At 44.4% G+C, this 25,545-nt stretch overlaps 1 protein-coding gene across 2 annotated transcripts in view; it reads left to right on the top strand.

The window, feature by feature from the left end:
* Nucleotides 1–14,273: 14,273 nt before the first annotated feature.
* Nucleotides 14,274–25,545, top strand: part of ARF1 (ADP ribosylation factor 1) — a 64,733-nt gene continuing 53,461 nt past the window's right edge. Inside the window, exon 1 of one of the 2 annotated variants that reach the window (XM_033931832.1) lies at nt 14,274–14,484. The gene's annotated coding sequence lies outside the window, so the exon portion shown is untranslated. Of the gene's footprint in view, nt 14,489–25,545 lie in introns of both variants that reach the window. The other variant, XM_033931831.1, reaches the window with a different exon arrangement.

The following is a 25,545-nucleotide window of genomic DNA, read 5'->3' as shown; positions in this document are numbered from 1 at the left end:
GCGTCCAACATTGGTCTCCCTACCTAAAGAAGGATATAAAACTGCTGGAGAGGGTGCAGAGACGAGCAACTAAACTAGTGAAGGGTATGGAGAAACTGGAATATGAGGATCGACTTAAAACACTGGGATTGTTCTCCCTTGAGAAAAGGAGACTGCGTGGGGATATGATCGAGACCTTCAAAATACTGAAAGGAATCGACAAAATAGAGCAGAGAAGATTATTTACATTGTCCAATTTGACACGGACAAGAGGACATGAAATGAAGCTAAGGGGGGGCAAGTTCAGGACTAATATCAGGAAGTTCTGCTTCACACAGAGAGTGGTTGACATCTGGAATACTCTCCCAGGGGAGATTATTGCGGAATCGACAGTCCTAGGCTTCAAAAGCAAACTAGATGCATATCTCCTTGAGAGAGGCATATAAAGATATGGTTGGATATAAAATAAAAAAATATATAATAGCAAATGGAATATAAATAAGACACACACCAAAAAGTATTCCAATAAATGCTCACTACTATGGAGAAGAATAGTCTAGAGATAAGACAAAGTAGTTATTTGGAGAAAAGACCTCAGTTTCCTCATCAAGAGGTCTCTATGTCTGCCGTATACAACTTAAAGCAGCATAGGAGAAAACATCCCAGGTAGTGGAGTTTTTCTGACCTGGGATGTTTTCTCCTATGCTGCTTTAAGTTGTATACGGCAGACATAGAGACCTCTTGATGAGGAAACTGAGGTCTTTTCTCCAAATAACTACTTTGTCTTATCTCTAGACTATTCTTCTCCATAGTAGTGAGCATTTATTGGAATACTGCTTGGATATAAAATAAGCCAGGTGTATACCTAGCAGGGCCTCCGTGTGTGCGGATCGCCGGACTTGATGGACCGAAGGTCTGATCCGGAGATGGCGCTTCTTATGTTCTTATGTACATTACATTACAAAAATTCTTATATACCGCAGCTACCTCGCAATTCAGTGCGGTTAAGAGATACTAACTAATTGTAGTATGATCATAATAAATTCATCAAAATATTTGCCAAACAAGTGGGTTTTCAGCGATTTTCTAATGACTAGATAAGAATGACACTGATATATAAGCACTAACTTGTTTGTCCTTTATAGCTGCCAAATAAGACAAAGTTTTACTAAGGAATCATTTCTAAACACATCTCTTTAAAGATGGAAAGTCAAAAAAATTGTATCGTTCTTACATCCTATGGGTCGCAGTGCGGTTTTAAGACGGGTGGCCTAATTTGTAAGTTAGTTGGGTTGGGTGAGTACTGGTGGGGCGGGGTGGAGAGTATCATTGGGGGGAGAGGAGAGGGGGGGTTTGAGGAGGGGAAATGGGGTGTATTGAAGGGTCTGGCAATTAGTCAAAGATAGGATAATTGGTTCAGTTGGGGAGAAGGGGCGGTGTGACATTTTTGGGGTTCATAAGAGTACAGGGCTTTGGAGTACCTTTCCACCTTCATTAATCTCACTTGCCCTATGTAGAGAAGGAAGGGGAGGGAGTTTGGTCGATGTTACTCTTTTATTGTATATGCTTGTTCTATTATTGTATATGATGCATTATTATTTGTACTGTGCACCTTTGGGGTGCGTTGGTGTTGTATTTGCTGTGTTTGCATCAATAAAAATTGTTTGAACCTAAAAAATTGTATTGTATGCAAGTGCGTTCAAGTAGCAAAATTGAACCAACCAAAAGGTAGCTGGGTAAAAGTCCATTCAAAGCCTTAAAACATACACAACCAAATTTGAAAACTATTCTGGCTTCTATTGTCAACCAGTTTAGTCTATGGGCTCCTTTTACGAAGCCGCGTTAGCAGTGTAACGCGCGTAATAGCGCGCGCTAAACTGCCGGCCGCGCTAGCCGCTACCGCCTCCTCTTGAGCAGAAGGTAGTTTTTCGGCTAGTGCAGGGATTAGCGCGTGATTAAAAATCACGCGTGCTAAAGCCGCTAATGCGGCTTAATAAAAGGAGCCCTTTAATAATACTGTGATACACGATCTGATCTTTTCAATCTGAAAATTAACCATACCGCAGAATTTTGAATAATCTACAGCCTTTTTACATTTTTCTTAGAAATCGACAGAATATTACAGTAATCCAATTTATTGAGAATGAAAGACTGTACCAGTAATCTGAATGAAAAAAAAAAAAAAAAATCAAAGTATGGCTTAATCGTTCTTAATTTCCTAACACTGAATAATTCCCTCCTTTCCTTGACCTATAAAATGAATAGAAGCTCACAAGATACTGCGCCGTATGCCTGGAAGAAGCTGCCAGAGTCAATACGTTCTGCCCCGTCTCTAGCAGTATTCAAATCCAAGGTATAAGCCCACTTTTTTGAACCTGCTTTCAACTCTTAACTCCCAATCACTGTCAGATATACTATATTGTATTATTCCTTATGACAGAAACTCCCCAACTTGAAATGTCCTGTCTGTCTGTCCAAATTAGATTGTAAGCTCTTTTGATCAGGGACCGTCTATTAAATGTTAAGTGTGCAGCGCTGCATACTAGAGAATGATACGGGGACAAATTTTTCCTCGTCCTCGCAGGAACTCAATTTCTCTGTCCCGTCCCCGTGAGTTTTGTCACTCTCCCTGTCCCTGCCCCATTCCTGTAAGCCAGGGGTGTCAAAGTCCCTCCTTGAGGACCGCAATCCAGTCGGGTTTTCAGGATTTCCCCAATGAATTTGCATGAGATCTATTAGCATACAATGAAAGTAGTGCATGCAAATAGATCTCATGCATATTCATTGGGGAAATCCTGAAAACCTGACTGGATTGCGGCCCTTGAGGAGGGACTTTGACACCCCTGCTGTAAGCTCTGCCTTAACCGCACAAGCCTCGAATACTTATGAATTTTAAAGTGTTTGAGGCTTGTGCAGAGGAGGACAGAGCTTGCAGGAATGGGGCAGGGACAAGGACAGAACAAGCGGAGATGGGGAAAAAATTTGTCCCCTTGTCATTCTCTACTGCATATGCCTTTCAGCGCTATAGAAATGATAAATTATAGTAGTAGTCTGAGTTTCTTCTAAATTGCATTTTAAGGTACAAACCATTATACAAGGAATTATTACACCATGGGTCATTTCTAACACTACTAGAATTAGATAGTGCTGTGTACAGCCAGCCTATGCCCCGATCTCCGACGCCAGCTGACTTCTAACAATGCCTCTCCTTATCACCCCCGGACCAGCAGCCGGGCCGGCCTAGCAAAAGCCCTGAGGCTGCCCGGCCTAGCGGATGCTGGACAGTGAGCAGGTAAGGCAGAAGGGCTACTGCTGGACAGGGGGAGTAGGGAAAGGGTAAAAGGAACAGAGAAGAGCTACTGCTGGAAAGGGGGGAGCAGGGAAGGGGTGTTGCTTGACATGGGGGAGGTAAAAGTAAGAGAGAAGGAAAAACAGACAGGGGGCAGAAAGAAAGAAAGAAAAATAGACAGACAGGGGGCAGAGAGAAAGAAAGAAAAATAGACAGACAGGGGGCAGAGAGAAAGAAAGAGAAATAGACAGACAGGGGGCAGAGAGAAAGAAAGAAAAATAGACAGACAGGGGGCAGAGAGAAAGAAAGAAAAATAGACAGACAGGGGGCAGAGAGAAAGAAAGAAAAATAGACAGACAGGGGGCAGAGAGAAAGAAAGAGAAATAGACAGACAGGGGGCAGAGAGAAAGAAAGAAAAATAGACAGACAGGGGGCAGAGAGAAAGAAAGAAAAATAGACAGACAGGGGGCAGAGAGAAAGAAAGAAAAATATACAGACAGGGGGCAGAGAGAAAGAAAGAAAAATAGACAGACAGGGGGCAGAGAGAAAGAAAGAAAAATAGACAGACAGGGGGCAGAGAGAAAGAAAGAGAAATAGACAGACAGGGGGCAGAGAGAAAGAAAGAGAAATAGACAGACAGGGGGCAGAGAGAAAGAAAGAAAAATAGACAGACAGGGGGCAGAGAGAAAGAAAGAAAAATAGACAGACAGGGGGCAGAGAGAAAGAAATGCCTAAGTCTGCACATCTATTCTAGCACCCGTTAATGTAACGGGCTAAAAAACTAGTGTTATAATATTTTCACATTCAAGTATTATACTATAAAGTGAAGTTTTACTAATTTTATTAATATTATTAATTTTATAATGTGCTCAGAGTTCCTTCTCATAGGTCACAAAAGGTAGACCAATAAGACCTGTAATGTAAGGAACCATCATTGCATTATTCTGGCATAGCCCTCATTTTTGTTTCTTAGGATAATAAACTTTTTGAAGACGTAATGAATAATCACTTATCTTGAGAAATGCGATGAATCCTATAATCAGTTCTGTTGTGTCATTCAAAGGTTCAAAGGTTAGAAGTAAATTTGAGAGATTGAGATCATATTCCATATATCCTGGTTTAGGAGTGAGGTTCATTACTGCCATCAGTGGTGTAGTAAGTAGGAAGGGTGGACCTTCCTGGGCACCATGTCGGTGAGGGTGCTGGCACCTCTCTGCCCCCTCCCCACCCCATACCTCTGTAGATCTTCTCTAGTGCGAGCAACTGCTCCTGCCTGTTGCTCGTTCCAGCCCGGTTTCCCTCTGAATCACTTCCAGGTCACGGAGCCAGGAAGTGATGTCAGAGGGAAATCTAACGCTGCCACGAGGAGCATGCTGCAGAAGACACTCGCACTGGCGAACATTTGGAGGTACAGGGAGGGAAGGGAGAGTGCGACTGTGGAATGGGGGGTGAGAAAGAGGGGGTGGGGGCGCGGAGGGGCACCTCCTACCCTTACTACGCCACTGACTCCCATGGTACATGCAAAACTAAATCCAATATAAAAAGTACCAAAAAATGTCACTGTTTCAGTTGTTACCAAGCCAGGCAGTAGAAGGAACCTACAGAGCAGTCACAAACATGCAAAACTAACACTCTCTGTGACGGCTAAAAACAAGAACAAATTTAGTTATTCTGTTTGACATAGCCAGCAAATGCCAAACATGTTACAAAGAGTTATGGGTCTAAACTAGGGTTACCATATGGCTCCAGAAAAAAGAGGACGGATTGAGTTATCTGGGTTTTTCTTCCTTTGAAAGCAATGGAAGTAAGGAAGATGGATAGAGGCATCTGGGTTTTACTTCCATTGAAAGTACTGGAATTAAAACCCGGATGTCTCAATCCGTCCTCCTTTTTCTGGAGCCATATGGTAACCCTATTCTAAACTCTAGTAGGAGGGATAAAGTCCATATGTAACTCAGATGCATTCACAAGATAATACTAAACAAGGGTGCTGTGAGCCTGCTAAAGAATTAATGCATGAGGACCAAGCTCTGTATGAATAAATAACCCTTTGCAATTCAAACATTGCATCTTCCATCATTTTTCAGAACATCTACTACTAGGGGGAATCACGTGACTGACTCCGAGGTGGATACATGACTGAGATTCTCCTCACTGGCCTAACAAAATTCAATGCAACAATCAACTAAAATGTAGAAGATAGCAAATCTAATTACAATATTTAAAACATCTATAACATGGCTTCAGAACTGACAAAAAATGATAGCACACCCCAAAATATTGTTAAGTCAACATACAATTAAACCATCCAGATTTCAGCCAGGTTACATTTAAATATCATGAATGTTGTCATTGTTGAGGATACGTTGAAATCCTCAGCTCAATGTGCGACGGCGGTTAAGAAAGCAAATAAAATGTTAAGAATTATCAGGAAAGGAATGGAAAACAAAAATGTTAAATGTTATAATGCCCTTGTATCACTCTATGGTACTGCAACACCTTGAATACTGTGTGCAGTTCTGGTTGACGTATCTCCAAAAAGATATAGCAGAATTAGAAAAGGTACAGAGAAGGGTGACAAACATGATAAAAGGAATGGGACAACTTCCCTATAAGGAAAGGCTAAAACGGAGAAGAGATGGCTCAGGGTTGATATGATAGAAGTCTATAAAATACTGAGTGGGATGGAAAGGGTAGATGTGACTTGCTTGTTCGTGCTTTCCAAAAATGCTAGAACTAGAGAACATGCGATGAAGCTACTAAGTAGTACATTTAAAATAAACTGGAGAAAATATTTCTTCACACCACGTGTAATTAAACTCTGGAATTTGTTGCCAGAGAATGTGGTAAAATCAATTAGCTTAGTGGGGTTTAAAAAAAGTTTGGATAATTTCCTAAATGAGAAGTCCATAGGCCATTATTGAGATGGCTTGGGGAAACTCACTGCTTATTTCTAGGATATGCAGCATAAAATTTGTTTTACTACTTAGGGTCTAGGGTTGGCCACTGTTCAAAACAGGATACTGGGCTTGATGGACCTTCTGTCTGTCCCAGTATAGCCACTCTTATGTTCTTATGTTAACACCTCTGTTCTAAAAATAGTGCGACGATATTTAAGTCACCACACATTAGTGATTAATGAGATGCAAAAAAAATGCAACTGCATATTTTGCATATCATTACTATGGAAATGTCCAGTTTGTCTGTCCTGACTAGACTGTAAGCTCTTTTGAGCAGGAACTGTCTCTTCTATTTTTTGATGTACAGCGCTGCATATATATAGTAGCGCTATAAAAATGATTAGTAGTAGCTGGAGTAGTAGTACACGCCCTCCTCCATATTCGTGCGATCTTCTTACACTCCAGGAGTCCCATGCAGAGCCATGAACATAAATGGCTGCCATTAGTTTCTGTGGAGGAGTGGCCTAGTGGTTAGAGAAGCTGCCTCAGCAACCTTAGGTTGTGAGTTTGACTCCCACTGCAGTCCTTGTGACTCTGGGCAAGTGTGAGAGAGTCTATAGCAGTGATTCCCAACCCTGTCCTGGAGGAACACCAGGCCAATTGGGTTTTCAGGCTAGCCCTAATGAATATGCATGAGAGAGATTTGCATATGATGGAAGTGATAGGCATGCAAATTTGCTTCATGCATATTCATTAGGGCTAGCCTGAAAACCCAATTGGCCTGGTGTTCCTCCAGGACAGGGCTGGGAACCACTGGTCTATAGGATGCTATCACTCCCCCTGCTGGATACTCCCTCAGGATGTCAGAGTCACCTTAACATAGGGTTGCCAGATTTCCTCTAAAAAAAAAAGAGGTTACCTGGCCCTGCCCAATTCCAGCTCCACCCCACTCCGCCCCCACATGAACCTCCCCGAGATTGAAGGCCGCATTTGGAAGCCTTTGCACATGTGTGGACGTCAACACAATGACATCACGCACATGTGTATGACTAGGGTTACCAGATTTTCCTGCAGGAAAATTTGGACCCATGGCCACGCCCCAAGACCGCTTCCCTTCCCCCATACCTTTTTAACATTTGCGGTGCGAGCAGCAACCCCAATCTACTGCTCGCAGCAGCATCAGCTCTTCTTCTGTCATCATTTCCGGAGCCACGCCTAGGAAGTGACGTCAGAGGAAGAGCCAAAGCTGGCACGAGCAGCAGGTTGGGGTTGCTGCTCACACCGCAAACGTTAAAGAGGTAGGGGGAAGGGAATGGATGCACACATGTGGCAGGAAGAGGCAGGGGAGGAGAAGAGGACAGGTGGGGTGCCACCACCCTTGGTGCCTCGCTACGCCACTGCATTTGTTGTCTATATTTTACACTGTTCAGGAAGAAAAGTATTTCTTTCTATTTCTCTGGTGTTGTACTGCATGCAGAGCCTGGCATCTTAAGGTTTCGTTTGTGTATATTAGGACTTTTAGTTTGGGGTCCTGTATTTGCATAGGGTCTATCTGTGTTCTGCACTTGTGACCAAAGCCAAGTGTTCTGGCAGGAATGAATGTCATGAAGCGTTATTGGTGTCATGACCTCAAGTAGGAAGATATTTGTTGGCAGTTTGTCTGGGTTTTGGAAGATCCCGAACTCAGGGCCAGGTCTGGAGGGTCTCTGCACATGTGCAGATGTCGATGTGATGACATCACATGCGCGGAGGCCCTCTAGACATGGCCCAGAGCTCAGGGAAGGAAAGTGAGGTTCGTGTGCAGGCAGGGCTAGGGGCGAAACAGGGCGGAGCCAAGTGTCCTCTTTGTTTAAAAGTGGATATCCGGTAACCCTAATTGCTAGAGGGATTCCATGATCACCTCCAAAAGCGCTGAGCTTAAACTGCCTGCGTACAGTTGGGTCCTACCCAAGATCAGGGGCCTCCACCAGATCTGGCCCCCCTTAGAAATGAAGCAGCATTCACCTGCTACAGAGGACCTTGACTGGGAGAGTAAAGGCATTGAAATAGAAACATAAAAACATAGAAACATAGAAAAAAGCGGCAGAAAAGGGCTATAGCCCACCAAGTCTGCCCATTCCAGGTATCCCCTCCCCTGAATTTACTCCCTTAAAGATCCCACGTGAGTATCCCATTTTTTCTTAAAATCCGTCACGCTGCTGGCCTTTATCACCTGGAGTGGGAGTCTGTTCCAGTGATCCACCACTCTTTCAGTGAAGAAGTACTTCCTGGAGTCGCCATGAAACTTCCCTCCCCTGATTTTCAGCGGATGTCCTCTGGTGGTCGAGGGTCCCACTAGCCCGAAGATATCATCTTCTGACTCGATGTATCCCGTGATGTACTTATACGTTTCAATCATATCTCCCCGTTCTCTTCTTTCCTCAAGTGAGTACAACCGCAATTTCTTTAGTCTTTCTTCATACGTGAGATCCTTGAGTCCCATTACCATCCTGGTGGCAGTTCTCTGAACCGACTCGATCCTCAGCACGTCCTTTCGGTAGTGTGGTCTCCAAAACTGAACACAGTACTCTAAGTGAGGCCTCACCATGGCTCTGTACAACGGCATCATAACTTCAGGTCTCCTGCTGACGAAACTTCTGCGGATACATCCCATCATTTGTCTTGCCCTGGAGGAAGCCTTCTCCACTTGAGTGGCAACTTTCATGTCCTCGCTAATGATTACTCCTAGATCGCGTTCCTCCGTGGTCCTAACCAAGGTCTCACCATTTAGTGCATAAGTTCTACACGGGTTTCTCTTGCCCAGGTGCATTATCTTGCATTTTTTAGCATTGAAGCCTAGATGCCAAGTGTTTGACCATTGTTCCAGTAGCAGTAGGTCGTGTGTCATATTATCAGGTAATAAGCTTCTGCCTACTATGTTGCAAAGTTTGGCGTCGTCGGCGAACAGTGATACCCTTCCTCTAAGTCCTTGCGTCATATCTCTTATGAATAAGTTGAATAGAATCGGGCCCAGGACTGATCCCTGTGGCACTCCACTGATTACGTCCGACGCTTTGGATGGGGTACCGTTTACCACCACCTTCTGAATTCTGCCGCTCAGCCAATCCCCAACCCATGTAGTTAGAATGTCTCCTAATCCTATCGATTTCAGTTTGTTCAGTAATCTTCGATGAGGGACGCTATCAAATGCTTTACTGAAGTCCAAATATACCACGTCCAGTGACTCTCCGGCGTCCAGTTGTCTGGTAACCCAGTCAAAAAAGCTAATCAGATTAGATTGGCAGGATCTACCCCTGGTGAACCCGTGTTGGTGTGGATCACGGAGATTTTCTTCGTCCAGGATTGTGTCAATATGCTGTTTGATCAGTGTTTCCTTGAGTTTACACACTATAGACGTGAGACTCACTGGTCTGTAGTTTGCTGTCTCTGTCCTGCAGCCCTTTTTGTGGAGTGGGATTACGTTGGCGGTTTTCCAGTCCAAGGGGACCCTTCCTATGCTTAGGGAAAGATTGAAAAGAACAGATAATGGTTCTGCCAGGACTTCCCTTAACTCCCTAAGCATTCTGGGGTGTAGGTTATCCGGTCCCATGGCTTTGTTTACTTTGAGTCTTGATAGTTCGTTGTAGACACTGCTGGGTGTGAATTCGAAATCATGAAACGGGTCTTTCCGGTTATCTCCCGTCTGAAGCTGTGGACCAGCTCCCGGCGCTTCGCGGGTGAACACTGAGCAGAAGTATTGGTTTAGTAATTCTGCCTTCTCAGAGTCTGATTCAGCAAAGTTACCGTCCGATTGCTTCAAGCGTACTATCCCATCTTTGTTTCTTTTCCTGCTCCTGATATAGCTGAAGAAGGATTTATCCCCTTTCTTGATTTTCCGTGCTAGCTCTTCCTCCATTCGGAGTTTGGCCTCTCTGACTGCTGTTTTGACAGCTTTGGATCTGTCTAGATAGTCCTCTTTTGCCCCCTCTCTGCCTAAATGTTTGAAGGCGATAAATGCGTCTTTTTTCTGTTTAACTAGGTCTGAAATTTCTTTACTGAACCATTGGGGTCTTTTGTTTCTCCTGCGTTTACTTACTGTCTTTATGTATCGGTCTGTTGCTTCATGTAGTATGGACTTCAGAGACGACCACACATCCTCCACATTGTCAGTTTGTGCTTGTTTATGTAGTTCCTGATGGATGAAATCTGCCATGCAGTTGAAGTCTGCGCCTCTAAATTTGAGAATTCTTGTTGCTGTGTTTGTTTTTGGGACTCCTTTCCTGAGGTTGAGCCATACCATATTATGGTCGCTGGAAGCCAGTGTGTCTCCTACTGAGACTTCCGTGACACTATCTCCATTGGTGAGGACTAGGTCTAGTAACGCCTGGTCCCTGGTGGGCTCCAATACCAATTGCTTGAGGCGTGCACCTTTTATGGAGTTTAATATTCTTTTGCTGCTACCCGTAGTCGCGGAGAGTGTGTTCCAATCTGCATCTGGCATGTTGAAGTCTCCTAGCATTACTGAGTCCCCGCGCAGTGTGATATTCTCTATGTCCTCGATTAATTCCATGTCTTTATCTTCCTGTTGTCTGGGAGGTCTATATATCACACCAAGGTATAGGCATTTTTCATTCCCTCTGGCCAGATTCACCCAGATGGATTCCCCGGTGTATCTAACATCTGTGATTCTGGTGGTTTTGATGCTTTCCTTAGTGTATAGCGCTACTCCTCCTCCCAATTTACCCACTCGGTCGCAACGAAGTAGGTTGTACCCTGGTATAACCATATCCCACCCATGCGATTCCGTGAACCAGGTTTCGGATATCGCTATCACATCAAGATCGGCGTTTGTTATCTCAGTCTCTAATTCTAGAATCTTATTACCCAAGCTGTGTGCATTAGTATACATAGCCCTCCATATCTGTGAAGAGTTTACTTTATTAGTTAGTGTGGCTCCTAAAAATTCAGTGATATTTCTCCCTGACTTATCATGGGTATCATTGGTACTTACCTTAGACTTGGTAGTGTGAGTGCGACTTGCCTCCTTAGGGTGGTTTCTTACTGCTCTGGGATATAAGTATGTACCCTCCCCCGACTTACCTAGTTTAAAGCCCTATGGAGTAGGCGGGCCAGTCGATGTCCAAATACGTTTCTCCCTCTTCTGGTTAGGTGGAGTCCGTCTGGTCCTTGTAGTCCCTGGAGCGTCTCGCCGTGGTTTAGGAATCCAAAGTTCATTTCTATGCACCATCCTCGGAGCCATTCGTTGGTCCTTCGAATACGCTCTTCTCTAGCTCTGCCTTTGTTTCTTACTGGAAGAATTGACGAAAAGACTACCTGGGCTCCATTTCATCCCAGTCATCCTCAGACTGAACTTTCCCATCTTGCACAAGGCACCGTTGCTGAGGAATTGCACTGTTTTTGAGAAATCCCCAACGCCAGCAGGGCCACGATTCCTGGGGGTTCCATGTGGCCCTTGTTAATATTGTAAGCGTCAAACATCATATTGATGAATTCAGGGGAAACCCCTGACCAGGACATCCAGACAGCCCCTGTGGACACTCACAAGCTCTTTCTTTTTTTCTGGGGGGGGGGGGGGTTGCAGACTTGTCATGGCTGCACTTCGCCAGAAACGCACTTGTGCTGTTCCCCGGTTCAAATCTAGACCTTTTCCCGGGCCCTCAGACCCACTGGGCACTAACACTCCCTGAAGGACCAGAGGAAGCTAAGCCAGCGACTCCCGTCCCCCTCTTGTGCTGTGTATCATATGGAACCTGAGATATTCTATACTGTAAATGCTGTAATCTAAACCCCCTTTGTCTATACTGTAAATGCTGTAAAGCCTGTATTTCTCACTAAAGTTTGGCCTACCCCATACTATGATTGTACTTTTGTAACCCGTTCTGGGCTCCTTTTGGGAGGATGGGCTAAATAAATGACTAAAAAAAAGATATCAAAGGCACTCAAAATTTAAAAAAAGTATTCTAAATAAGCATAAGATATTAGAAATCTATAAAAATAGTTTATGTAAACAGTTCAAAGGTACTACATTATTTATTTGTAGGATGTCAGAGGTAACACTTGTTGGACCAGAATAGCTGAAATGCTATACCACAGTGTCTTATTGGTATAGCATTTCAGTTATTCTGGTCCAACAAATCCAAGCTGAAAACCCACTTTTCTGAAGCTGATTTCAACTCTTAACTCCCACTCACAGATACCTTTACCCATTGTATTATTTCTTCTGCTAGAAACTCCCCAAACCTGAAATGTCCTGTCTGTCTGTCCAAATTAGGTTGTAAGCTCTTCTGAGCAGGGACCATCTATTGAATGTTAAATGTACAGCTCTGCGTACACCTTTCAGCGCTATAGAAATTATAAACAGTAGTAGTAGTAATAGAGTGAATTGTTAAAGTTTTTTTGAACCTGCTGATTTCCAATACATCTGAAAAAGTGTAAATAGTTTGCCGTTATCCGGACATTAAGTTGAATAAAAGTTCCAGTTGTTTTTTCACTTGCATCTTTGACTAAGCTATTCTTCATTTCGGGAAGAGAGAAAGGTCCAAATGGGGTGAGTAAAACCCAGGATCATGTTTCCTCCAGCCTACCGGAGTTTATCCAGCCCTGACATACACCCAAGCTTAGGGTTACCAGATGTCTGGGGAAACCTGGATATGTCCTCTTTTTAGAGGACTGTCCAGGTGCCCGGAGGGATTTCCAAAACCTGGCAGTTTGTCCAGGTTTTAAAAATCCCTGTGGTCTGCACCGCCTCTGAAGGCCCTCTGCACATGCGCGAACATTGACGTGATGTCATACGCACATGCACATGATGACATTGTGTCAACATCCACGCATGCAAAGAGGCCCTCAAGACCTTGGGAAAGGAGACAGGAGGTTCAGCTAGGGGCAGGGCTGAGGGTAGAATGGGGCAGGGCTGGAGGCAAAACAGGGCAGGACTGGGGGTGAAATAGGGCATGGCCAGGTGTCCTCATTTTATTTTTTTTTAGGAGGAAATCTAGTAACACTACCTAAGTTCAGTAAGAACTGTGAGACTGTGTCTGCAAGTAAAAGAAAAATACAGTATATATCTCTTTTTTTGTGTTTGAGTCCTGATTGTGGAGTGTTCCAGACTCCAAGGAGCTGGCCAAAGCCAGTGTGGTGAGTGCGAGGTGGGAAGCTTAGGGTTACCAGATTTTTCATTTGCTAAATAAACTTTATTGATAGAACAGATCCTATTGTGCACAATACTAGAGTGGAGTTTCATTAGAGTGGGGCTACACTAATAACAGAAAAAAACAAGTGGAAAGGACAAGATGTCTCCAAACAAAACCTTTTATTGAGAGTGTTGCTTTTTGTCCTTTCGCTACACTAATAACAGCATATGAGCTGTATGAGCCAACTTGTGAGTACTGAGCACTCACAATAACATAACATAAAAACTTATTTCTATACCGCAATACTGTTAAGTTCTATGTGGTTTACAGTTAATGGAAGTTTCAGTTAGTTACCCAGGAATCTGGTGAACAAGAATGTTTTTAGGTTTCTCCTAAAATGTTGGAAGGTGCTATAGGTCACAATTAGAGATTGAACAAGCTCTTTAATTATGTCCAGGGAGGGATAATTTGTATTACATTTCGCACATATGATAGCTTTGATACATTGGCACTTATGACTAACAGGTCTGCAATTTCGTTATTTCAATTCTTTCAATACTCTGCTGGCCTTGAGATTAAAAAAAAAACCCCAAAAACAACATTAGGTTCTGGTGACGTGGCCATATTGTTTATTTTTAATTTATTTGGATTTGGCCTTTTTCTGTTGTAGCTCTATGGTGAATTTATATTCAGGTACAGTAGGTATTTCCCCGTCTCTGGAGCCTGCACGGTTCACAAATGGAGAGTTAAATGTCTTGCCCCAAGGTCACAAGGAGCCACAGCCTAGACCGGAACGCTTCCCAGCGCGCTGCTGAGACTCCTGCCCTGTGTAATTGACTCTAACTATATTGAAACTCCACTCTAGTATTGCTCACGATATGATCTGTTCTATCAATAAAGTTTTACTTAGCAAAAAAAAAAAAAAGCCCACACCAACGGCCAGAAGGGACTGGCTTCGTCAGGCGGCGTTTCCTTTCCCTTTGCCTATGGCACTATTAGGGGCCGGCTGTGGGCTGTGACGCGCGCGACGATTTCCCAGGTGCCCCCGCGGCTGGCACTGACGTGGCCGGCCGCCGTGTTCCGCCATCTTGTGGAAGCCCCAACCAACGCCTTGGAGGAGAAGCTGTGGGTGGCAGCTGGAGCGAGAGAGGCAGAGAGCGGAGAAGAAATTACGACAGGGCTGAAGGCAGGTAAGGACGAGGAGGCTCCCGAGGTAGAGGAAGAAGGACGGGCGCGGAGAGAAAGGCGGGCGCCTTTCCCCGCGGGACATGGCGGCCGCTCGCTAACGGGCCTGGGCCTGTAGGTAGTATTGTGAGGGAGGTGTTCGGCCGCTTCTTTAGCTGTTATTGGGGGGGGGGGGGGGCTGGGGACGTTCCTCTTTACGTCTCAAGGGGATGGAGAGAGGCTGAGGCCTAGGAAGCTGAGCACGGCCTTCCGAGGCTCTAAAGGAAGGCCCCAGTGTCCACCCTTTGAGACGCGCTCCCTAACCCCGAGCAGGAAGTGGCGGCGCCATTTGCAGTTCGTAGGTCTTAAAAGTTCGCTTCCGCTACTCTTCCACCTGCCCGAGGGAGCCGGTCTCCGCTGCTGACTTTTCTGACAGTTCTTCGCGTCGACGTAACCAGCAAAAATCCGTGTATTGAGACCATCCTTGTGACCTTTGTGAAGGTTCTGCGCATTCCTAGTCTCAAAACTGAGTAGCAGTAAACCATGGACGTTGAAGAGGCTCGGGGATTTAGAGAGAGATGATATTAGGTGGTTTTCCCCCCAAAGATTTTGAGAAAGGGGGGGGGGGTAATGAGTTGGGACGATGTCCATCGCCTTGTGTTTGTAGTCTTTCATTTTGATGTTTAAAACTGTGCATGGACAGACACTGACATTTCGGACGTTGAGGAGAATAATTTGTGGATGGCGTTCCAGGTCAGGGAGAGTTTGGGTTGGAGATTTAAGGTGTAGCTTTGTGCTATTGTGAAATCTCAGGTTGTGGTTTGTTTGTTTTTCAATGGGTAGAACGGTCTAGGACACTGACACTTCAATTATAGTGTGTTTTGGAGGGGTAACTAAGAACTCAAAAATGAATAATTTTTCATAGTATTGAACATTTGAAGAAAGTAAAGCACTGAACTTTTCCAGAGTTTAAAAAAAGGTGTTTAAAAAATGTTATGTCTCGACTTTCTAAAAGATGAACCAGTAGTTTGTCTGCCTTTGAAGGCCACACTGTCACCCAAGCATGTGTGTGTGCATGCTCTTTAAAACAGTTAATTTGAATATGTTCTAATGATGGTATGTTTTGGTCATGTGCAGACAAGTGCATGAAAAGCCTGTCAAAAAAACATTTTTTTTTTCTGACAAATAATTCTCATGCTCGCTTTTTTTTTTCCTTTGTAGTTAAGTGGTCTAACTACCCTATTGGTGAAAAAGATGTTAGGTCATCAAGTATGCTTAGTTTCCCCTGTCCACACACCAAAGAATATAGCTCAAGTATTGTCCATAGGTAATAATCATTTGAAAGATTTTGCTCCTTAATCAGAAATAAGAGATGTGTTCCCACTCTCATTCTATTTCCCATTCGGTTAATGAACTTATCTCTCTCATAGTTCATACCTAGTAGGACAAATCCTAGGTGAGCAGAAATTTTAACTGATATCTGGGATCTTTCTGCTGCTGCCCAAACAGGCTTTTTCCTTTCTGCTCTATGTGCGCCCATGAATTGGAAAGTCTCAAATTAATGCAGAAAATGCAAATATCAACAGGGGGTTGTGTTTGAGGAGCGATCCTGTAATAATATAAATTATTAATAATGTGGTGAATCCTCCAGTGTGTGGTAGTAAGCTCTTAAGAAGCAAAGTTCTAAAAGGAACGACGGCTTCAATGCTTTACCAAGGCCCGTACTTTACTGGCGTAAGAGTCCTCTTACTGTTTCAACTGCACATCATTGTAGGGTTTCACATAATGTGTGCATATAAATGAGTGATATAGTGAAAATTGTGATTATTCAACAATATGACAGTAAACTTCCACAAATGACACCCTGTAATGTCAGCAAAACATGGAAGCGAGAAAAGGTATTTTCACGGTGAGAACTGTACTTAGCTTGTGTAGAGCCTTGTGTTTTGCAAATGCTGTAAAAATGTTGGTGGGATCATCAGGAGAATTAACGTTTCAAAAGTTGTTACTACCTCTCCATGAAGCTGTTCATAGGTTCGACCAGGCTTGGTTTCAGGGAACACAACCCCTTCTTCAGGAACCCTTATGACAGTCAAGCAATTAAGGTGAACATCAAAGAAAAGTTTTTATGAAGTGAACTTTCAGATGTTACTGCTCTGCACATTGCTTGTTTCAGGCTGGGAGGGGAGTGCCGAAGTGGAACGCAGCAGCTGCTCAAGTAGACATGATGACATCATGTGTTAGAAAAAATGTTCTAAATGAAACAAAATTAAAACATAATACCCGAAGGTCAAAATACTGACTTGGGAAAGGAGAAGGAAAAGACCAGGTCTTTAACTTCAAACTCTTGTGCGTTTCCATTTATCATACTAGTTACCAAAAAATATATTTGTTATGCGAGAAGTGTTAAAAACAAGCTACAACAAATGTTGGGAATGGGATGCCCACAGGCAATACAGAGTGAGCTAAGCAATGCAAAGAAGATTGTATGACCATGCTGGAGACATAAATAATGGTGTTCCATTCAGTGAGTTTTGTTGAATCCATCTGCTTGAACGTAATTAAATTCAAAATTGCTCACTAAGTTGAATTTAATCCATCTTATCACCTCTGAAGGTGGTTAGAATTAGAGAATGACACAGTGACAAAATTCATCACTGTCCCCATCCCCGCGGATAACCGTGGGAAATAATCCCATGTCATTTTCTAGTGTCTATTTCAACCTCAGTCCTTCTACACCAGCATTCTTCAAAGCAAAGCTTGTGGGTCAGTGGTTGTGGCCATTCATACTCTGATTCTTCCCTCTTTCTTTAAAGAATGACATGAAGATGGTTTCCCGCGGTTATCCACGGGAACGGTGATGAATTTTGTCACTGTGTCATTCTCTAGTTGGAATCTGTTCAATAATAAAACCAGCTCAGATCGTAAAAAGAATGATCATGTTCTAAGCAATGAGCTAGTGGAGCCAAAATGGTTGCTTTCTGTATCTGTTCTTGTAATCTAACCTTAATCTGATCTGAAGTGCAACCTACAAATAACAAATTGCAGGGACACATAACATAACCCATTGTGACTAGGAAAATGTCGTATAAAATAAGTTTTATGAGTACAAGGATGACTCCAAGTGGAAAGATGTAAAGAGTTGGCACACACCAAACATGCACCACAAACCCTAAAAATAGAAACATTGAGACTCAACTTGGAACAACCTTGGGTGAACGTCACCCGTGTAGTGGGTGTTCGGTGTGTGCCAACTCTTTACGTGTAGGTCACACTTCACATCAGATTAAGACTAGATTACAAGAGCATAAAAAGCAGAATACAGACAGGAACCATTTTGGCTCCACTAGTTCTTCATTGCTTGGAACATGATCATTCATTTTATGGTCTGAGATGGTTTATCATTGAACAGATTACAACTAGACAATGACCCGGGGACAATTTTTTTTTCCCATCCCCAGAGGAACCCAATTTCTCGGTCCCGTCCCTTCAAGTTTTGTCCCTGTCCCATTCCTGTAAGCTCTGCCTTAACTGCACAAGCCTCAAACACTTATGATTTTAAAGTGTTTGAGGTTTGTGCAGATGAGGATAGAGCTTGCAGAAATGGGGCAGGGACAGGAAAAGAACTCTTCAGTACGGGAAAATTAATTCCCACAGGAACGGGGAAAAAATTTGTCCTCCAATTTCAACCACCTTCAGAGGTGATAAGATGGCTCAAATTTAACTTTGCGAGCAATTTTGGATTTTTGAATTTAATTCCATTCAAGTATAGGACTCAACAAACTCCCTGAATGGAACACCATTATTTAAATTCATATATTTGTCTCCAGCATGGGCATACAATCCTCTTTGCATTGCTTAGCCCACTGTGTATTTCTTGTGGGTATCCCATTCCCAACATTTGTTGTAGCTTGCTTTTAACACTTCTCACGTAACAAATATATTTTTTGGTAACTAGTATGATAACTTCAAACCTTGTTCATACCCCTACCAGCCTGAAACAAGCAACGGTGCAGAGCAGTAACATCTGAAAGTTCACTTCATAAAAACTTTTCTTTGATGTTACACCTTAATTGCTTGACCGTCAGAAGGGTTCCTGAAGAAGGGGTTGTGTTCCCTGAAACCAAACCTGGTCAAACCTACAAACAGCTTCATGGAGATGTAGAACAACATTTGAAATATTCTCTTGGAGATCCTGCCAACATTTTTACGATGTTTGCAATACACAAGGTTCTACACAAGCTAAGTACAGTTCTCACCGTGTAAATATCTTTTCTCACTTCCATGTTTGGCTGACATTACAGGGCGTCGTGGAAGTTTACTGTCATTATATTATTAAATAATCACATTTTCATTAAATCGTTCATTTGTTATGCATACATTATGTGAAATCATATGATGGTGTGCGGCATGAGCAGACTCTTACACGGGTAAATCTGGTTCTTGGTAAAGCACTGAAGCTGTTGTTCCTTTTGGGACTTTGCTTCTTAGAACTTACTACCACACACTGGAGGATTTACCACACTATTAATAATTTATATTATTACAGTGTCGCTCCTCAAACATAACCCCCTGCTGATATTTACATTTTCTGCATTAATTTGAGACTTTCTAAGCATCTGAAGCATTTTTTCTGGGTTATTTTGTTGTCTGCTTCCATGAATTGGAGCCAAGCCATTCTAGTGTTAGTTTGTACACTAAATAGAGTATTACCTATAATCTAAAAAGAACAGAGGGATAGAGGAACAGAGAGGAGAATTGTGAGATGGTATGATGTTTCCGGAGAATTGTATGGTGCAGAAGAGTTGCAACCCATATGGTGAGGGGGGTAGGGAGAAGCTATATGGTTGGTGGCACGGAAGTATGTTGAAAGAAAGAGATGAGCGAGGGTTGAGGCCCTCGAGAAATGAAGGAGCATTGTGAAAGAGGACATGTGTGTAAAAGCACTCTACAACCCACCTTTTAATGAGTGATGTTTGAGACAGGATAAGATGAAGACCTGCATGGTCATTCAGTCTGTCAAAAAAAGGCAGCCAGAATCAAATCTATCACTCCATGCAGGTTACTACTTCTACTAGTTATAATTTCTATAGCACTGAAAAATATACGCAATACTGTACATTCAATATGCATCCGACAGGCCCTTCTCAGAAGAGCTTACAATCTAATTTGGACAGGCAAGACATAATGGGGGGGGGCTGTTGGGGAGGTTTTTTTTGCAGAGAATGATAGGATGGACTTAAGTAGTTTATGGTGAGAGGGAGATAGGAGTTGAAAGCAGCATCAAAAAGTGGGCTTTTAGTTTGGATTTCAATATTGCTTGATGAAAAGACTAAGGCTCATAATAAAAACAAACAAAAACACGTCTAAAAAGTGGCCTAAATGGCTACTTGGACGATCAAAAAGCCTGATCGTCCAAGTACCCATAATCAAAGCTGGTTTTAGACATATCTAAAACCAGCTTATGCCTTTCCCCTGCCTCTAAACGCACAGAGAGAAAAGATGCGTTTTTAGAGGAGGGGAAAGGGCGGGAGGTAGGCCGACCTAGACCTAGGTGTGCAGCAGGTATAACCAAAACATTTGACAGGTTGCCTAGTCGGCACTTATACATTTTGACTTAGACCAAGTCAAAACAGGTATAAGTGCCGAAAAAGGGGCCGCTGAGCTGTTGGCTGGTGCGATCAGCTCAGCGGCCTGGCAACCTACCCCACCCCCACCGCAATCATCGGGGCAGGATAGATGGGTCATCTCCCCTGCCGGAATAGTGATACCACTAAGTGCCGCCAAACGCGGCACTTGGGATCGCTAAAGTGGCAGGAGAGATGACTCATCTCTCCTGCAGTGATCCACTCCTCCAATCGGGCCAGGAGAGAGCCCAGGTCCTTCTGGCCCCGCCAAGTACGATTGGGGCAAGAGGGAGCCTAAGCCTCTTGCCCCGCAGCACCCTCGACCTCCCCGACACTATCGGAGCAGGAGGGAGCCCAAGCCCTCCTACCCCGCGATCCCCAAACCCCCTCCCCCCCGGGCCGAATCCGTTGGGGCCAGGAGCCCTAGCCCGGTGTTCTCCCCCCCCCCCCACCACACGATCCGGTCAGGAGGGAGCCCAAGCCCTTCTGGCCGCATCCCCTTCTAACCCCCACCCCCCCTAAAATACGGGCAGGAGGGATCCCAAGCCCTCAATGCAACCTCCTCCAACAACCGCCCCCCTGAACCCCTGACCGGCCCATTTGCTTAAGGCCCTGACCACAGGAGAGGCCTAAGGCTCCCGGGCCTATTCTGGTTGGCCCAGGCACCTCAGGCCCCACCTGTGGGTGGGGTTTGAGCCGCCTGGGCCAATCCAGTCCAATTCCTACGCTGGCTGGTCCCTCCGGCCAACATTTTTTTGAGGTGCGGGAAAGGTGGGGTGGGGGGGCCGTTCGGGGGGTCCGTCGTTGGGGGGGTTGCGTCGAGGGCAGGAGGGCCTGGGATCCCTCCTGCCCGTATTTTAGTGGGGGTTAGAAGGGGTCGCGGGCTAGGAGGGCTTGGGCTCCCTCCTGGCTGGATCATGTGGTGGGGGAGGGGGGGGAGATCGCTGGGCCAGGAGGGCTTGGGCTCCCTCCTGGCCGGATCATGTGGGGGGGGGGGGAGATCGCTGGGCCAGGAGGGGCTGCAGAGTGAGTGCACTTGTAGATCAGTAAGAGGAGTTTGAACTCTATTAGTAAATGGACAGAGAGCCAGTAAAGTGACAGGGTAATAATGCAAGTATGGTGGCTCTCACGGAATGTCATGCAGCAGAATTTTGCATGGTTTGAAGGGAAAAGAGATAGTTGAGCAGAAGACAGGAGAGAAGCAAGTTGCAGTAATCTAAACGGGAGATGATGAGTGTTGATAGAGTGTTCAGAAAGAAGAGGTCAGATTTTGGCAATTCTGTGTTGTAGATTTAAAGGAAGAAGTGACAAACTAGCAGTTTAGATCTGAGAGGAGAAGGAGAGTGGAGTCAAGATGACCTTAAGGTTATCAGCTGACGAGATGGGGAGGAGAAGAATGTTGTCCACAAAGAATGGGGGAAGGGCAGGAGTGAGTTTAGGCAGAAAGGTAAGGCGCTCAGCCATATTTTCTTTCCTTTAGTCACAGCAGATGAATCCAGAGCCACACCCTGTTGTGGTGTTTGTCGCTCTTGGGTGTGGTTTAGGCATGCCTTTTCAGCAAATATGGGGGATTCAATCGACTGGAGTTTTGTATGGAACCTTGGAATTCACGAAAGTCTGATGCTCTGCAGTCATACTTTTAGTGGAGGAGCATTGCAGCTGGGATTTCCGCAGCATGAGGCTCTCGGGTGATGATTTTGTATGCTCACATGTGCCAAGAGGATTAACCTCTGTGTATGATCATGGGATACATACACACTGTTTTTGTATCTCCTTGGACATTTGCTGCAGGGCATGATTTGGGAATGGAGAATTTCACAATTGGGCATAGAGCACATGTGGGGAGAAAGATGTGTTATATGTCTCATGTCTCTTATGTGCTTTATTTCGATTGCTCTGAGAAGACATACTGGCTAGCCATGAGGCTGTGCATTCAATATATCTGAGGACAACTCAGTGCTCTCTATCTCCACCTGCTGGTTGATGGACATAATCCCACAAGTCTCTAGATTCATCTGCTGTGACTAAAGGAAAGAAAATTATCAGGTAAGGACATAATTTTACTTTCTAGTAGCTTGGATAAAGGGAGGAGGGAGATGGAGCAATATTTGGAAGGGCATGTGGGGTCTGGGTCTTCATGCATGAATACCAGCATCACAACTGGGGCTGTTGACAATTTGTTTCTATTCTTTCTGTGATATAGTTCCATACCATAGAAACATGATAGTAGATAAGAATAAATTGCCAATCTAATCTGCCCATCTGCAGCATCCACTATCTTATTTTCTAAGAGATCCCACATGCCTGTCCCACGCTTTCTTGAATTCTCTACCATACTAATAGCCCAACTATTGGTTTTATTATGACTTCAGCATAGTCGCATTCGTTATATACAATCGAGTCACATTATTATGGCCACTGCCTACCTCTGAAGTCAGGGATACAGCTAATGACCGAATGCATGTTGCATGCCATGGGTGTGGTGCAGTGGTTAAAGCTACAGCCTCGTCACCCTGAGGTGGGTTCAAGGGCAAGTTACTTAATCCCACCTATTGCCCCAAGTACATTAGATAGATTGTGAGCCCACTGGGACAGACAGGGAAAAATGCTTGATTACCTGAATAAATTCATGTAAAACTGTTCTGAGTTCCCTAGGAGAACAGTATAGAAAATTGAACAAATATATAAGATGAGATGTCAGCAAGTTGTCAATATAGCAACTGTGACTGTCATGGGGGAAAAGCGCGATTTATCAGACATTTGAAAAAGGCATGATCATCGGCTACTGGGCCAAGGGTGGCAGCATTTCGGAAATGGTGGAGTTTGTGGACTGTTATGGACGACTATGGTTAAAGTGGACCATGAGTGGTCCAATGGAACATTTTCAATAACCTGATGTGGTGATTGGGAGATAGCACAAGCCATCAATGTGAGAGATGAATGTTGATTGTGCAGGCCAATTGGTATGTTGCTGTGGAGCAACTCACCATACAAACAAACCAGGTGGCTTCCAGATGTGTCCAAAACAACTGTACAGTGAACCCTGTTGTGAATGGGGCTCCTGGGCAGATGGCTAGTGACTGCACCCTTGCTCAAGAGCAGGGATGCCCAATAGGTCGATCGCGATCGACCGATAGATTACCAAGGCAAAGTGAGTCGATCGCGGAGCCCATCCCGGGCTCCGTGATAGACTCACTTTACCTTGGCGATCTACTGGGCCGATCAGCCTTCCTCTCCCCGACGTCAATTCTGCTGTTGGAGAGGAAGTTCGGGCCAGCCAATCGCTGCCTGGCTGGGCCAGAACTTCCTCTCCGACGGCAGAATTGACTTCGGGGAGAGGAATGCTGGTCGGCCCGAAGCTTGGGGCGGCGGCAGCTTTGGGGCCTGTTCCCCGATGGTGGCAGCAGTGGCTGGGTGGAGGGCAGGGAGAAAGAAAAAGGGGGCAGCCAGGGAGACAGAAGGAAAGAAGGGAAACAGAAAAAAAGAAAGGGGGCATGAAGAGAGAAAAAAATAAAGGGAGGCAGGGAGAGAGGAAGAAAAAGTTGGGGAGGGAATGAGGTCTGGAGGAGAGGAAGCATACAGGCTGAAAGAAGGGAAGAAAGATTGGATGCACAGTCAGAAGAAGAAACTGCAACCAGAGACTCATGAAATCACCAGACAACAAAGGTAGGAAAAATGATTTTATTTTCAATTTAGTGATCAAAATGTGTCTGAATTTATATCTGTTGTCTATATTTTGCACTATGGCTCCCCTTTTACTAAATTACAATAGCGGTTTTTAGCGCAGCGGTTTTTAGCGCAGGGAGCCTATGAGCGTCGAGAGCAGCTCCCTGCGCTAAAAACTGCTGTTGTGGTTTAGTAAAAAGGGAGGGGGTATATTCGTCTATTTTTGTATGGTTGTTTCCCTGGAATAGGAATGATAATTAACATTTTCTCAGCACACAGTGTGCTTTGTGTTGTTGTTTGTTTTTTTATTTTATTGTTGGTAGATCATTTTGACTTTGTCATTTTAAAAGTAGCTCGCAAGCCCAAAAAGTGTGGGCACCCCTGCCAAGAGGGTTCATCACAAAATATGGCTGCAATTTACACAGGAGTACCGACAAGGATTTGCACTGACTGGCAGAGGGTCGATTTCTCCAATGAGTTGCATTTTGAGCTCCATCAAACGGATGGACGTTTGCATGTCAGGCATGAAACTGCTGAGAACAAACACCCAGCAACCATTATTGGATATACACAATCTAGTGGGGAATGTTTTCTTGGTATGGACTGGGTCCCTTTATACCTCTGGAAGGCGCATTCAACCAATATGGGTCTTTCTCTCTCTCCTTGCTGATCAAGTATACTCACTCATACATGTTGACAGTCTTTCCTATGTCCGATGAGATCTTTCAACAGGACAATGTGACATGTCATACCACCAAAATTGTTTGAGTGGTTCACAGAGCACGACCAAGGCTTTCAGCTACTTCCCTGACCTCTGAATTCCCCAGACCTTAACCCAGTCGAGCACATTTGGGGACCACCCGATCAACATGTTCAAGTGGATCCACCCGCATGCACCCGTCTGCAAATGTCAGATGCACTACAATCAGCATGGCTCCAGATATCTCTAGCAACCATCCAGCTCTGTACCGCTCAGCAGCTGAAGAAGCCAGAACTCGGAGCAGCCACGGCAGCTACCGACTGACCAGGTTAGCAGCAGGAGTGTGAAAAACTCGCTTCTGCCCCGCTACACCTCTGGACCACCAGGGATTCCAGCAGTAGAGGAGGTAGGATGGACAGGTTGAAAAGCCTCGCGGCCCGGCGGAGGCCTTTATAAACCAGAAGTTGACTGCAATTTCAGCTCATAATTTTGATTATCGGCGCATAAGACGCAACCCATATTTTAAGTGTATTTTGAGGGGGAAAAAATGTATCCTATACACCAGCAAATACGGTAAGTGGATTGTTATGTTATGTGGTCATAATGTGACTTTGACCATATATGTGATTAAATCAACAATCCAATCACGTTGCTAATGTTTTATTCTCTAATTTCAAATTTAATGTCTTCCTTTCATAGAGATACAGTACACACTACCTGCACGCAGATCAAATTATATGACTGATAAAAATATGTATGAGTGAGGGTGATCTGCGAGAGGAAGAATGCTGGGATCAGAGGGATGTGAGTGTGCTGAGTATAAGGTGAAGGAAAACAGACTGGCTGAGAACAGGCTGGGCATGATTGAGAGAGACTGAGGCAAATTGAAAGTTCTTGGTTATGTGCTTTTCCAACTAAGCGATTCATTAAAGGATGGATTTGCTGAGTTTTCTTCTCCTTGGGCACAGAATGGGAACATAGGCATAGGAAATCAGGTCCTAAAGGATTTAATGGGTGGGTGAGGTTACTCTCCCCAAACTGCTGCAGGGTTTACCTTGTGGGAGTAGGATTAAAGGTCTTTGTAGAAAAT

The sequence above is a fragment of the Geotrypetes seraphini genome, chromosome 2 (genome assembly GCF_902459505.1).
Source record: "Geotrypetes seraphini chromosome 2, aGeoSer1.1, whole genome shotgun sequence".
Lineage (NCBI taxonomy): Eukaryota > Metazoa > Chordata > Amphibia > Gymnophiona > Dermophiidae > Geotrypetes > Geotrypetes seraphini.
The sequence above is the reverse complement of the archived record's forward strand: the minus strand, read 5'-3'. Positions and strand labels throughout refer to the sequence as shown.